This window comes from Prionailurus viverrinus, chromosome C1, assembly GCF_022837055.1.
Source record: "Prionailurus viverrinus isolate Anna chromosome C1, UM_Priviv_1.0, whole genome shotgun sequence".
Lineage (NCBI taxonomy): Eukaryota > Metazoa > Chordata > Mammalia > Carnivora > Felidae > Prionailurus > Prionailurus viverrinus.
In genome coordinates, this window is record NC_062568.1 from 202,635,136 (window position 1) to 202,647,699 (window position 12,564).

The window sequence follows — 12,564 nt, forward strand, 5'->3', positions numbered from 1 at the left end:
ATTGTAAGAATTAAACTAGTTACTATGCTGAGAAGCATTGGACAGTGCTTGACCCATAGTAAGAGTTCCAAGGGTTAGCTATTATCATTGTGAGGGTGTCTTGCCTCCCTAAAAAAACCCTGCAATTCTCTAATCATCCTTTCTTTCCCAAAACACAAAAAAGGGGAAAAGCAAACACCATGTATTTTTATTCTCACTGTCATATTCCCATGGGCTCCCCAGTTTTAAAAACCTGTCATTTGGTAGTGGTGCATTTAGCTATTTGTAATCAAATTACCTAACTTGGAATGTGTTTCTTCTCATGTTTTTAGCATGTCATTAATCTTTCTAAAGTAACAGCTTCCTGTTGAGAATTTTTTATTTTTTTTTAAGTCTATTTACTTATTTTGAGAAAGAGACAGTGTGGATGGAGGAGGGGCAGAGAGGGGGGGGCTTGAACCCATGAAACCAAGATCATGACCCGAGCTGAAACCAAGAGTTGGACACCCAACCGACTGAGCCACCCAGGTACCCCAAGAATTTTTGCAATTTGCATTCCTAATAATTATTATATAAACTGCAATCATGTGTTAAATCTTACTAGTTTTTATTTAGAAGTTAAAGTGACATGCTTACTAATTCTGGTTTCATGACTTCCTGTCTCTGAAATATGGATAATCTCTGGGTATGTCCTCAGTCCATGGTTTTTACATAGATGCTCATGATGTAAGCTCCCTACTGAATGCTAAAGACTCCCAAAGTTGACTTCCAGCCCCGACCTGACCTGGTGTTACCAATTCTTAATCTAGGCTTCTTACTGGCATCTCCACATTGGATATTCCATTAGCAATTCAAATTCTCTATGTATAAAATATAATAAAATATTATGAACAGCCTGACCAATGTCAGAGAAAAAGCATTTTGTCTTGTTCACTCTCTGGAGTTATGTTTACTTTGTTGGGTTTTTTAAAAAAGACTTTATTTTTTTTAAGTTTATTTATTTATTTTGAGAGGTGGTGGGGGGGTGGGGGGAGGCACACTTCAGGGCAAGGCTGCAAGATCATGACCTGGGCCGATATCAAGAGTCATATTCTTAACCAACAGAGTCACCCAGGCACGCCTAAAGATTTTTATGTTTAAGTAAGCTCTCCACCCAACGTGGGGCTTGAACCTACAACCTGGAGATCAAGTGTCATATGCTCTATGGACTGAGCCAGCAGACACCCCTGGAGCTATATTTACTTTGAATACATTCTTCTGTGAACTGTTCTCTTAAGTGAATTATCCTGACTGGGCCTTGGGGACAGCAAGGAGGATGAGATTGTCTATCAGGCCTCACCAAAGTCTCACTCTTGAGGTTTGATTAATTTTTCATCATTGCAGCTGATGTGCTTTTTTTTTTTTTTTTTTTTAAGGCTTTGTAGTTGTAGAATGTTACCAGCAGAGGGAGATAGTTTCTTACAATTTTGTTATATTTGCCATTGCACCTTCACAAAGGAATTAGTTGGACATTCCTGAGACTGAATTTTCCAGGCGAGCAGAAAGATAGAGACCTTGGAAACCACTTGAGCATATTGCAAAGGAAATAGCTTTTGTTCCATTAAGGCTGGACACCAGCCCTAGATATAGACCCCTTGTGACCTTGGACAAGTCCCTTCCTCATCTGTAAAATGAAGGGATGGGACCAAATAAGTTCTGAAATCGAGGAAGTGGTGGTGATTTGCTTCGATCAGGGGGAAAGTCCAAGAAGTTGCAGTAGTGGTACATGTAGATATTAGCAGATATCCTAAAACGTGAGTTTCTCTTTCCTGTGAAATACATTTGATACACTATTCACATTTGGGACTTGTACTCAGAACTGCAGGCACCTTTGATACATCAGATAAAACACTCTGATATGTGATAGGAATTAAGAGCAAAGCCCATAGTGAGGAAACTTTCCATCTAATGCACAAACTGATGCTAGGTAGACAGGTGTGTTAAGAAATAAATGGGAAAGCAAGCAAAAGAAAGAAAGAAAGAAAGAAAGAAAGAAAGAAAGATAGATCTTACCAATATTTAAAGTGTACATTACATGCCTTTTTGACCCAGCAGTTGCATTTCTAGAAAATTTCCCTGTGGATACATTTGCTCATATGCGAATAACAAAAGTACAAGGATATGCTTTGCTACTTTGTTTATACTCACAAAACAGTAGAGACAAATGTCCACCTCTAGAGAATTTATTTAAAAAATATATGAGGGGCACCTGGGTGGCTCAGTCAGTTAAGCGTCCGACTTCAGCTCAGGTCATGATCTCGCAGTTCATGGGTTCGAGCCCCGCATCGGGCTCTGTGCTGACAGCTCAGAGCCTGGAGCCTGTTTCGGATTCTGTGTCTCCCTCTCTCTGCCCCTCCCCTGTTCACACTCTGTCTCTGTCTCAAGAATAAATAAACATTAAAAAATTAAAAAAAAATAAAATTAAATTAAAAAAAAATAAAAAATATATGGTACAGGGCATCTGGGATGTCTGGGTGGCTCAGTTGGTTAAGTGTCCGACTTCGGCTCAGGTCATGATTTCATGGGCCGTGGGTTTCGAGCCCCATGTCAGGCTCTGTGCTGACAGCTCGGAGCCTGAAGCCTGCTTTGGATTCTGTGCCTCCTTCTGTCTCTGCCCCTCCCCCGCTTGCCCTTGGTCTCTCTGTCTCAAAAATAAACATTAAAAAAATTGGGGGGCACCTGGGTGACTCAGTCGGTTGGGCGTCTGACTTTGGCTCAGGTCATGATCTCATGGTTCGTGGGTTCAAGCCCTGTGTGGGGCTCTGTGCTGACAGCTCGGAGCCTGGAGCTTGCTTCGGATTCTGTGTCTCCCTCTTTCTCTGCCCCTCTCCCGCTCATGCTCTGTCTCTCTCAAAAATAAATAAACATTCTTTTAAAATTATTATTTAAAAAAAGCAGCAAGGTAAAGAGCAGCATGTATAGCTTGCTGCTATTTGTATTTATTTATTTGTTTGTTTATTTATTTATTTGTTTGTTTGTTTATTTATTTATTTATTTATATGTTGTATGTGTACTTGTTTTGCTTTTTAAAGTAATCTCTACCCCAAACGTGGGACTCACAGCCTGGAGATCCAGAGACGTATGCTTTTCCCACTGAGCCAACCAGGAGCCCCTATATGTGTATGTGTTTGTTGGCGTATACATCTCTGGAAAGATACAAGGAATTTGTAATGGTAGTTGCTTTGGTGGAGGAAAGAGGTAGCTAGGGGACTGGCAGGATGGATTTAATTTTTGTATCTCCTTTTGCACCCTTTGAATGTTGCTCTATGTTTACAGCTTACTTACTCTACATGGGTATATACATGAGAAATTACTTTCAGTAGTTGATTACTGGAATCAACTCTGGAGGAAAACTTTTCTTTTACACTTATTAGAGAGGCGACAGCCAGCCCTCTCGTCTCTTGTCTCATTGTATTCAATCATATCCCAATTGGCCTTCACCCTGCAGAGAGATTATTCTAAAATACTATTTTCATCACATAGCCTCCCTACCCCCAAATCTCCATGACATAGAAGTTAATATCCAGTTTTCCTGCTGATATTTCAGACCATATATAAACTGGCCTCAATCCTCTGTCCTCCTGTTTGTCAGAAGCAACATTGTATAGGGTTCAATAACCAAGGTTTTGAGGCTCAACACCACTCATCATCAGGGAAATGCAAGTCAAAACCACAAAGAGACGCCACCTCACATTTGTGAAAATGGCTGCTATGAAAAAGAAAAGAAATACCAAGTATTGGTGAGGAAGTGGAGAAAAAGGGAGCCCTTGTGCACTATGGGAGGGAATGTAAATGGGTGCAGCCACTGTGGAAAACAGTATGGGTGTTTCTCAAAAAATCAAAAATAGAGCTACCATAACATCTAGCAATTCCACTTCTGGGGATCTATCCAAAGAAAACGAAAACATTACTTCAAAAACATACATGCATCCTTATGTTCATTGAAGCATTATTTATAATAGCTAAGTGTCCATCGATAGATGAACTGATAAAGGTGTGATATATTTGTACAATTGGATATTACTCAGCCATAAAAAAAAAAAGAATTCAATTTTGCCATCTGTGACAACATGGATGGACCTAGAGGCTATTTTCCTAAATGAACTAAGTCAGAGAAAGACAAATACTGTGTGATTTCAGTTTTTTATTTTGAGAGAGCGCACACATGCATGTGCAAGTGGGGGAGGGGAGGAGAGAGAGACACACACACACAGGGACCAAGAGAGAGAAAGAGAGAAAGAGAGAATACCAAGCAGGATCTGCGCTGTCAGCACGGAGCCCGACTTGGGGCTCAATCACAAACTGGGAGATCATGACCCGAGCCGAAATCAACAGTTGGATGCTTCACCAACTGAGCCAACCAGGCACCCTTGTATGATCTCACTTACATGTGGGATCTAAAAAACAAAACAGGGACATCTTGCTGGCTCAGTCAGTGGAGCACAGGACACTTGATCTTGGGTTGTGGGTTCAAGCCCACATTAGGTGTAGAGATGACTTAAAAATAATTAAATAAACTTGAAAAAATTAAAAAACAAAACAAATGAACAAACAAAACAGAACAGAAAGAAATTGATAGATACAGAGAAAAATCTGGTGGTTGCCGGAGGGAGGGGTCAGAGAGTGGGCAAAATAGGAGAAGGGGACCACAAGGTACAGACTTCTAGTTATAAAACAAGACACGGATACAATGTACAATCGGGAATATAGTTAAAAATATGTAACAACTCTGCGGTAACAGTAACACATAGTAGATATATTGTGGTGATCACTTTGCAATGTATACACATTTTGAATCATTATATCATATACCTGAAACCAACAGAATGTTGTGTGTCAAACTACGCTTTAGAAAAAAGTTCTGGAGGCACCCCTGTTGGCTCAGCCAGTTGAGCTACCGACTTCAGCTCAGGTCATGATCTCTCCGTTTGTGGGTTTAAGCCCTGCTTCAGGCTCTATGCTGACAGCTTAGAGCCTGGAGCTTGTTTCAGATTCTGTGTCTCCCTCTCTCTCTGCCCATCCCCCGCTCATGCTCTGTCTCTCTCAAAAATAAATAAACATTAAAATTTAAAAAAAAAAATTAAAAATAGGGGCGCCTGGGTGACTCAGTCGGTTGAGCGTCCGCCTTTGGCTCAGGTCATGATCTCGCGGTCTGTGAGTTCGAGCCCTGCATCTGGCTCTGTGCTGACGGCTGGGAGCCTGGAGCCTGCTTCTGATTCTGTGTCTCCCTCTCTCTCTCTCTGCCCCTCCCCCACTCATGCTCTCTCTCTGTCTCAGAAATAAATAAACATTTAAAAAAATTTTTTTAATTAAAAATAAAAAAAAGTTCTGGAGATGGATGGTGGTGATGGTTCTACAATATGAATGTACTTAATACCAACAAATGCTACACTTAAAAAGGGTAGGATAGTAAATGTTGTTTCCAAAAAAATTGGAAAAAATAATTAACAAAATTAACAACAACAACAACAACAACAAAGGCTTTGACGTAAAACCACCTGGGTTCAGACCTCTGCCTGTGATCATGGGTTAAGCTACTTAATCTCTGTATGCCTCAGCTTTTTTCTTTTTTTTTCTTTTTTCTTTTCTTTTCTTTTTAAAGATTTTATTTAAAAAATGTTTTTTAACGTTTATTTATTTTTGAGACAGAGAGAGACAGAGCATGAACGGGGGAGGGTCAGAGAGAGGGAGACACAGAATCTGAAACAGGCCCCAGGCTCTGAGCTGTCAGCACAGAGCCCGACGCGGGCCTCAAACTCACGGACCGCGAAATCATGACCTGAGCCGAAGTCGGTCACTTAACCGACTGAGCCACCCAGCGCCCCTAAAGATTTTATTTTTAAGTAATCTCTGCACTCAACGTGGGGCTTGAACTCACAACCCCAAGATCAAGCGTTGCATGCTTCACTGACTGAGCCAGCCAGGCGTCCCTCCTCAGTTTCATCAGCTGCAGAATAAGCACAAAATGGCCCCTACTTAGCAGTTTGACTCATAAGACCAAACAATAAACATCAGCTGTGATTATTTTTGACAATTTTGTTTTGATGATAATACTTTCATTCTTATCGCAATTTATCCTTTCATTTTGGTTTATTTACTTGCTTATTATCTGTCTCTCCCAGTAACGTAGGGGACTTCCATGGGTTCCTCCACGAATATATTTAAAAATATATCACCAGGGGCACCTGGATGGCTCACTCAGTTAAGCGACTGACTCTCAATTTTGGCTCAGGTCACGATCTCACGGTTGTGAGATTGAATCCTGCGTCAGGCTCTGCCCTGGCAGCATGGAACCTACTTGGAATTCTCTCTCTCTTCCTCTTCCTCTGCCCTTCCCCACTTGTATGTGCACACGTGCATGCATGCTCTCTTTCTCGACATAAATAAATAAACATTTAAATAAAATAAAATAAATAAAAATATATTACTATACATATTACATGGTTTGGCATATAGTAGGCACTCACTAAATATTTGCTGACTGAATGCTCTCTCAGTTGTCAAATTCCCAGTGTGTTCACTTATTCAACACATATTTAGCAAGTCTCTACTGTATGCCAATCTCTGTATTAGATAATAAAGCTGTGAACAAAACAGAGCAGTATCTGTTGTCTTTGAGCTAGGAGATTCAGGGTGGAGTAGTTCTATGTTTTAACCTGTTCTAACATGATCGAGCAGTTCCAAACCAATCCGGGCATCAGAAGCCCTAGAAAGTTTTAGAAAAAGTCTGAAGTGGGGTCTGAGGCCAGCCCTGGAACCTGCATTTTTAAAAGGAAGCAGTTAGTAGCCAGTTCAGTGTTTCTAACATTGAGCTCTATAGAGTATTTTGGTGGGTGGTAGGATTAGTCACAAACTCTATGGCAATTTTTATGCTTGGGTTTTTAATGACAAGATCATATTTTATATTATATTATATTATATTATATTATATTATATTATATGCTTATTTATTTTTGAGAAGGAGCAAGCAGGGGAGGGGCAGAGAGAGGGAGAGAGAGAATCCCAAGCAGGTTCAGCACTGTCAGTGCAGAGCGCGATGGGGGGGCTCGAACTCATAAACTGCGAGATGGTGACCTGAGCCGAAATCAAGAGTCAGTGGCTTAACTGAGCCATCCACGTGCTCTTTAATGACAGTATTTTACTATTTCTTTTGCCAGTTGCAATTGCCAAATTTCTCTTACACAGTGACATTTCCATGTTTCCTACCTGAAAGACTTGAGGGTTTTTTTTTTTTTTAACCTTTTAATGTTTACTTACTTTGAGAGAGAGAGAGAGGGAGAGCAAACAGGGGAGGAGCAGAGAGAGAGGGAGAACAAGAATCCCCATCAGACTCTCCACCGTCAGTGCAGTGACCGACATGCGGCTCAAACCCACAAACTGCAAGATCATGCCCTGAGTCGAAATCAAGAGTCAGATGCTTAACCAACTAAGCCACCCAGGAGCCCCGGAAAGACTTGAGTTTCTTAAATCGGTGTTTCTCATGCTGGGATTCGGTGAGTGTATCCCCAGGGGTTTCTGCATTATTCAAGTTTGAGGAACACAGATCCAGTACTTTCTGAGGCTGACCCAAGTCTCCTCAGTAGCACCTTGCCCTCCCTACTTGAGAGGGGACTTGGGTTCTGACCCAGACCTACGTCCTAAGAGGTGTCCCAGAAGGTCCACTTTATTCCAGAGTGGTGGGCTGGCAGCTTAAGATTCCTCCAGTCTCAGGTACAAGGGGTGTAGACTGAAACCCTTGGGCTCTGGCATTTCCTTAGACCACGCATGAGTTCATGAAGATTCTCACCTACACACCAGGTTGCTCCCTTGGAAGGGGTACTTTGCCGGACCCCGCCGCCTGGTGACAGTGATACCGTAAAGTATTGGAGCTTGTGAATCATATATGCCTATTCTGTCTTGCTTCCCCCACCCTCACCCTCAGATGCCCCTCAGATGTGTGGCCTTGAGAAAATATACTCATACGACTCTGCACCTCAGTTTTCCTCATCTGATAAATGGAGCTGTAGGAACAAGTCACACAGCGGTTGCTTCCGTTAAGGGACACTTCGACTGCCCGATCAAGGCACGTTGTTTCCCTTCTTCAGTCGACATCCAAGAGTACTTCCATTCACCACTGCCCTCCCTTGCTCTCATCAGGCCTCCGGGGGTCCAAATGAGTTAATTCCACGCCAGGGGTCTATCAGTCCCAAGCCTCTGGGAAAACTGCCCAGTTGCCCCTAGGCAGTGCCAGAGAGGGTGGGTGCAGCTCTGAGGTCGGTGCCAGGGACCCAAGGAAGGCGGGCGCAGAAGCGCGACCCTTCTTTACTCCAGCTTCACACCCGCAGGCGGCGTTCTAACCCCTGGAGAATCTCTGCCCAGGACCGCAACCCTTCCCAACATGGCCGCACCATCAGGCCGCCTCGCGCGGGGCCGCCGCGCTGACGTATGTGCGAGCGCCTCCTCCGCGCCGGCCCCCGGCGCATGCGCATTCCGCGCTGTCTTCTCCTGGCCAGAGCAGCAGCAGCGGCGGCGGCGGCGTTTGAGTGGAGGAAGATGGCGGCTCCGGGCGGTTCGGGGTCCCGCCAGCTGTGAGGCGCTTGAGTGCGGCAAGCGCGGCCTGAGGCGAAGCGCCTCTGCTCTGGCCCTGTCCCCGGCTCCCTCATCGCCGTCGCCAGCGGCGCGAACCCGAGAGCGTGGCGCGGGCTGGGCCAGGTGAGGCCTCTCCCCCTCCTGGGGCCGCGGCGGGGAGCCGGCGCCTTCTGCCCTTTATGCCCCAGGCCCGCAGGGGGCAGGGGGCGTCCCGGGTCCCGCGCTGGACGCGCCTCCTGCGCGGGGGTCGGTGCTGGCTGGCCTGGGGGCCTTGCTGTCGTCATCCTCGGCCTCCCTGGGTTGGGCAGGGAGGAGGAGTGCCCCTTTCCACCCGGCCCCTCTCCTCAAGCAGGGCGGTACACGTCCCCTCGCCGGGGCCACGAAGGGGGATCTGACCGGAGCAAGGATGGCTGTAAGGGTGTCAGGTAATCTTTCGCCCAGCCCCGGAATCCCGTAACGCCTTGCGCCGAGGAGCCGGAGCCCGGTGCCTTCCAAAATTGGGGCTGCGGCGAGGGGGCCAGCGTCTTTGAAGCTGCAGCTGCAAAGGAAAGATTTTGGAACTGGCTTTGAAAAATTAGACGCAAGCAGCCGGTCTCACCGCCTAGCTTTTCGAGGGTTCCTCCGGCGAAGTGGGAACCGCGGGTCTCCTTGATTGAGACAGCCGTCCACGTTGTGAGAATTGTGCAAAGGGGACGGTGCAGGGTGGGAACGGGTCTGTAAGCGGAGAACAGCCCGCTCTGAGATCTTCGTGGTCTCTGCAGGCTCACTTAGGTGCTAGTGAAGCCTTCGTTTGTTTGAAACCTTTGTATTTTGGGGATTCGGCGTAGCCGGTTGCTTTTTGCCTGTTAAATCTCCCCGAATTTTATTAGGAAAATAAAAGCTGCTTTTCTTAATTGCCGAAGTCTTCGGAGTTTCGATGGTGGGATTCTGATTGCTCGGGGTGAAGATTCAGACACCTTACCAGTTCGCACTTGCTGGCAGGGGCCTTGTGCTATGCCTGTTATTCCTTTCTGAGAGTAAGTTTTTGTTGTTGTGCAATTGCTAATTTGGAGATTCTGATTTCGTTTATCTCACGCTGGGAAGCCGGTTTGAAGCCTTGTGGTCTCTTCCTTGAAGGATGATGGAATCAGTTGGAATTGTGCTATATGGGCGTTTGTTGAAGCGATGGCTTTGGGCTTGGACACACCGACTACCTTTGTAACTTAAATTTGCTTTGCTTATGTTTAAAATGATGACATCATAGGTAAAGGGAGAAGGAAATTAGAGGGGGAAATGCCCCATTTAGAACTGAACATTTACAATGCATCCTGAAAAAAAAGAAATAAAATGCATCCTGTAGCTTTTACAGCGAGTAGTGACTCTCTGTGTCAGATTCCTAACTTTGTGCATATTCATGTGTCTAATCTGATTGGGTGTCCTTTGTATTGTGTGTTGTCATTTTATACCCTGTAAACTGTTTGCTTTTGACAAACCCAGTATGAATCTTAATCTATGTCGACCACGGATGTTTCCTTTACTTCAAAAAGCTTTTAATTGTTAAAATGACAACTGTTTGGTTTAATATTAGCTAATTCTTTGGTTTTTTTTTTTTCCTTAAAGCCTTTCCCATAGAAATTTGTAGATTTTCTTAGTGCCTTCCATAAGGACATAAACGTGAGCAGATAACGTCTTCATCATAGAACATTTGAGAGCCACTTTACATTTCAATTTGCTAATGAAGAGTCATGAAATTAATGCAGTAAAAGATCCCGATCGTTTGACATTATGCATCTTGGCATAATGTGTTGCATTGTTGTGCTAAATCATCACCAGGTATTGATGCAACTTCATGACATCCATGACATCATTCATTCTCCAGCGTTTGGCCTTTTGCAATTCTTTACCCTTCCAGAGTCACGAAAAGAATAGGATCAGGGGAAAAAAATAGCTTAGGATGCTCTTTACTGTCTGATTTCTAAGAGCCTTTGTGCAACACTGCTTTATGTAGTTAAAACTCTCCTGTACGATTCAGGGCGGTGTGTGATTCCTACCTATTATGAAGAGCAGACACGGAAAATGCTGATAAAACCTCTGGGTTTTACAAGAATATTGAGGTCCCAAGGAGAAGGTATTTCAAAGATGAACACATGCGTGATTATCTTCTGTGATTTCAGGGTTGTTTTAGTCTGTGCATTAACAATTCTTTATAAAACCAGAAGCTGTCTGGTTAACTGATGCCTTTTCCACTCCCAAGATTGTTACGTGAGTCAAAAGAGGTGATGTTTTGTGAAAGTTCTTTGTAAAATAAAAGGTAAACGTAAGATTGATTATCCGATGATCGGTTTCATGAAAATCCCTACCGAGGGCCCTCTAAATATGCTGGGCATTTTGGGAAGTAGGCACTAATGATTCTAAGATAAGACACCTTTGATCTCAAGTTGCCTATAGTCTGGTTGGGGAGCCGGACAAGGAAACTGGTTAAGTATCTTGTAGCGTAAGAAGTGAGAAGTGCACAAAATCCAACCAAGGGAGTCAAGGAAGGCTTCTCAGGACCAGGATTACTCCCCATTCTTTCCTGTTGCTGCAGAAAAATCTGCCTTTTGTGAGTGACTTGCTTTTTATAAGACCTTAAAAAATTTTTTATCGTGAGTTCTTTCCCCCTTTTATTCATTCAGTGTCATGACACCTCCCACACAGTATGCCCCAGGTATGATTTCTGCATTCTCAAAAATCCAACAGAGTCTTGGGAGAACCTGAGAGTGAGTCATACGCCAGGCAGCAAACACAAACATTGCAGCTGCAGTTAAAATATCTCAGATTACTGAATGGTGACAACGTTGGAGTGGTGCTGTTTTTGTTTTTGTTTGTGTTTTCTAAACTGGCACAAGAAGCACTGTATGATTTTAGTTTGATCATGTTTGGTTAATGTTTAGTTGTGAGTCCCTTAGAATCTTGATTATAAGTGGTTATTGGTACTGTCTCCCTTCTCCCAGTAATAAATTAAGTGAGAAAGTCCTTTGCCTTTTTGGGTGAAGTTGATGATTTAAACCAGAACAATACTAAGCTATTTTACAGAATCTACTCATGTAGATTGAGATTGCTTAGAATCTGTGATACTGAGTTTCTGCATCCCAATGCAGTTCCTCATGTTAGTACTGTGGTAGTTTTATAATTAATTAAGCATGTTGTCCCATATGTTGCGAAAATTTTGAGTTTTTGGATGTGTAGAATCTTTGGTGCAGTATTAATTGAATACTTACAATTTGGTAACACTCATGTTTACATGTTACCACGTAAACACTCAACACTAAAAATGAGGGCTTTAATGCTGTGGTTGACAGAAAAGTGAAGGTGATGTGTTCACTTATTTTTATTTTTTTTTTTTGTAATTGTGAGTTTGTTACATGTACAAGGACAATGGACAAGTCATTTAAAAGTTGCCCAGGGGTGCCTAGCTGGCTCAGTTGGTAGAGCATGGGATTCTTGATCTCGGGATTGTGAGTTCCAGCCCCATGTTGGGTGTAGAGATTGCTTTACAAAAATAAAATATTTTTTAAAACTTGCCCGGTATTGGGGCACCTGGCTGGATCATTTGGAAGAGCATGCAACTCTTGATTTTGGGGTTGTGAGTTCAAGCCCCACATTAGGCATATAGCTTACTGTAAGCCAAAAAAAAAAAGTGTTGGAAAAAGAAAACTAAATTGTTTTTAGTGACCTTCTAAATGTCTTATAAAACTATGACTTAGTGGTATTCCTGTAGTTTAATTTTACACTTCCTTACTCATGCATGTATTAGAAGGCAAATTTGCTTTGAATTTTGATTTGTTCTGTATGGAATTTCTATTAAAAAAAATTTTTTTTTTTACATTTATTTATTTTTTTGAGAGACAGAGAGAGACAGCATGAGCAGGGGAGGGGCAGAGAGAGAGGGAGACACAGAATCCGAAGCAGGCTCCAGGCTCTGCACTGTCAACACAGAGCCCGATGCGGGGCTCAAAC

At 43.3% G+C, this 12,564-nt stretch overlaps 1 protein-coding gene across 1 annotated transcript in view; it reads left to right on the forward strand.

The window, feature by feature from the left end:
• The first annotated feature begins 8,506 nt into the window (after nucleotides 1-8,506).
• Nucleotides 8,507-12,564, forward strand: part of FBXO42 (F-box protein 42) — a 95,744-nt gene continuing 91,686 nt past the window's right edge. Inside the window, exon 1 of the mRNA XM_047871312.1 lies at nucleotides 8,507-8,709. The gene's annotated coding sequence lies outside the window, so the exon portion shown is untranslated. The remainder of the gene's footprint in view (nucleotides 8,710-12,564) is intronic.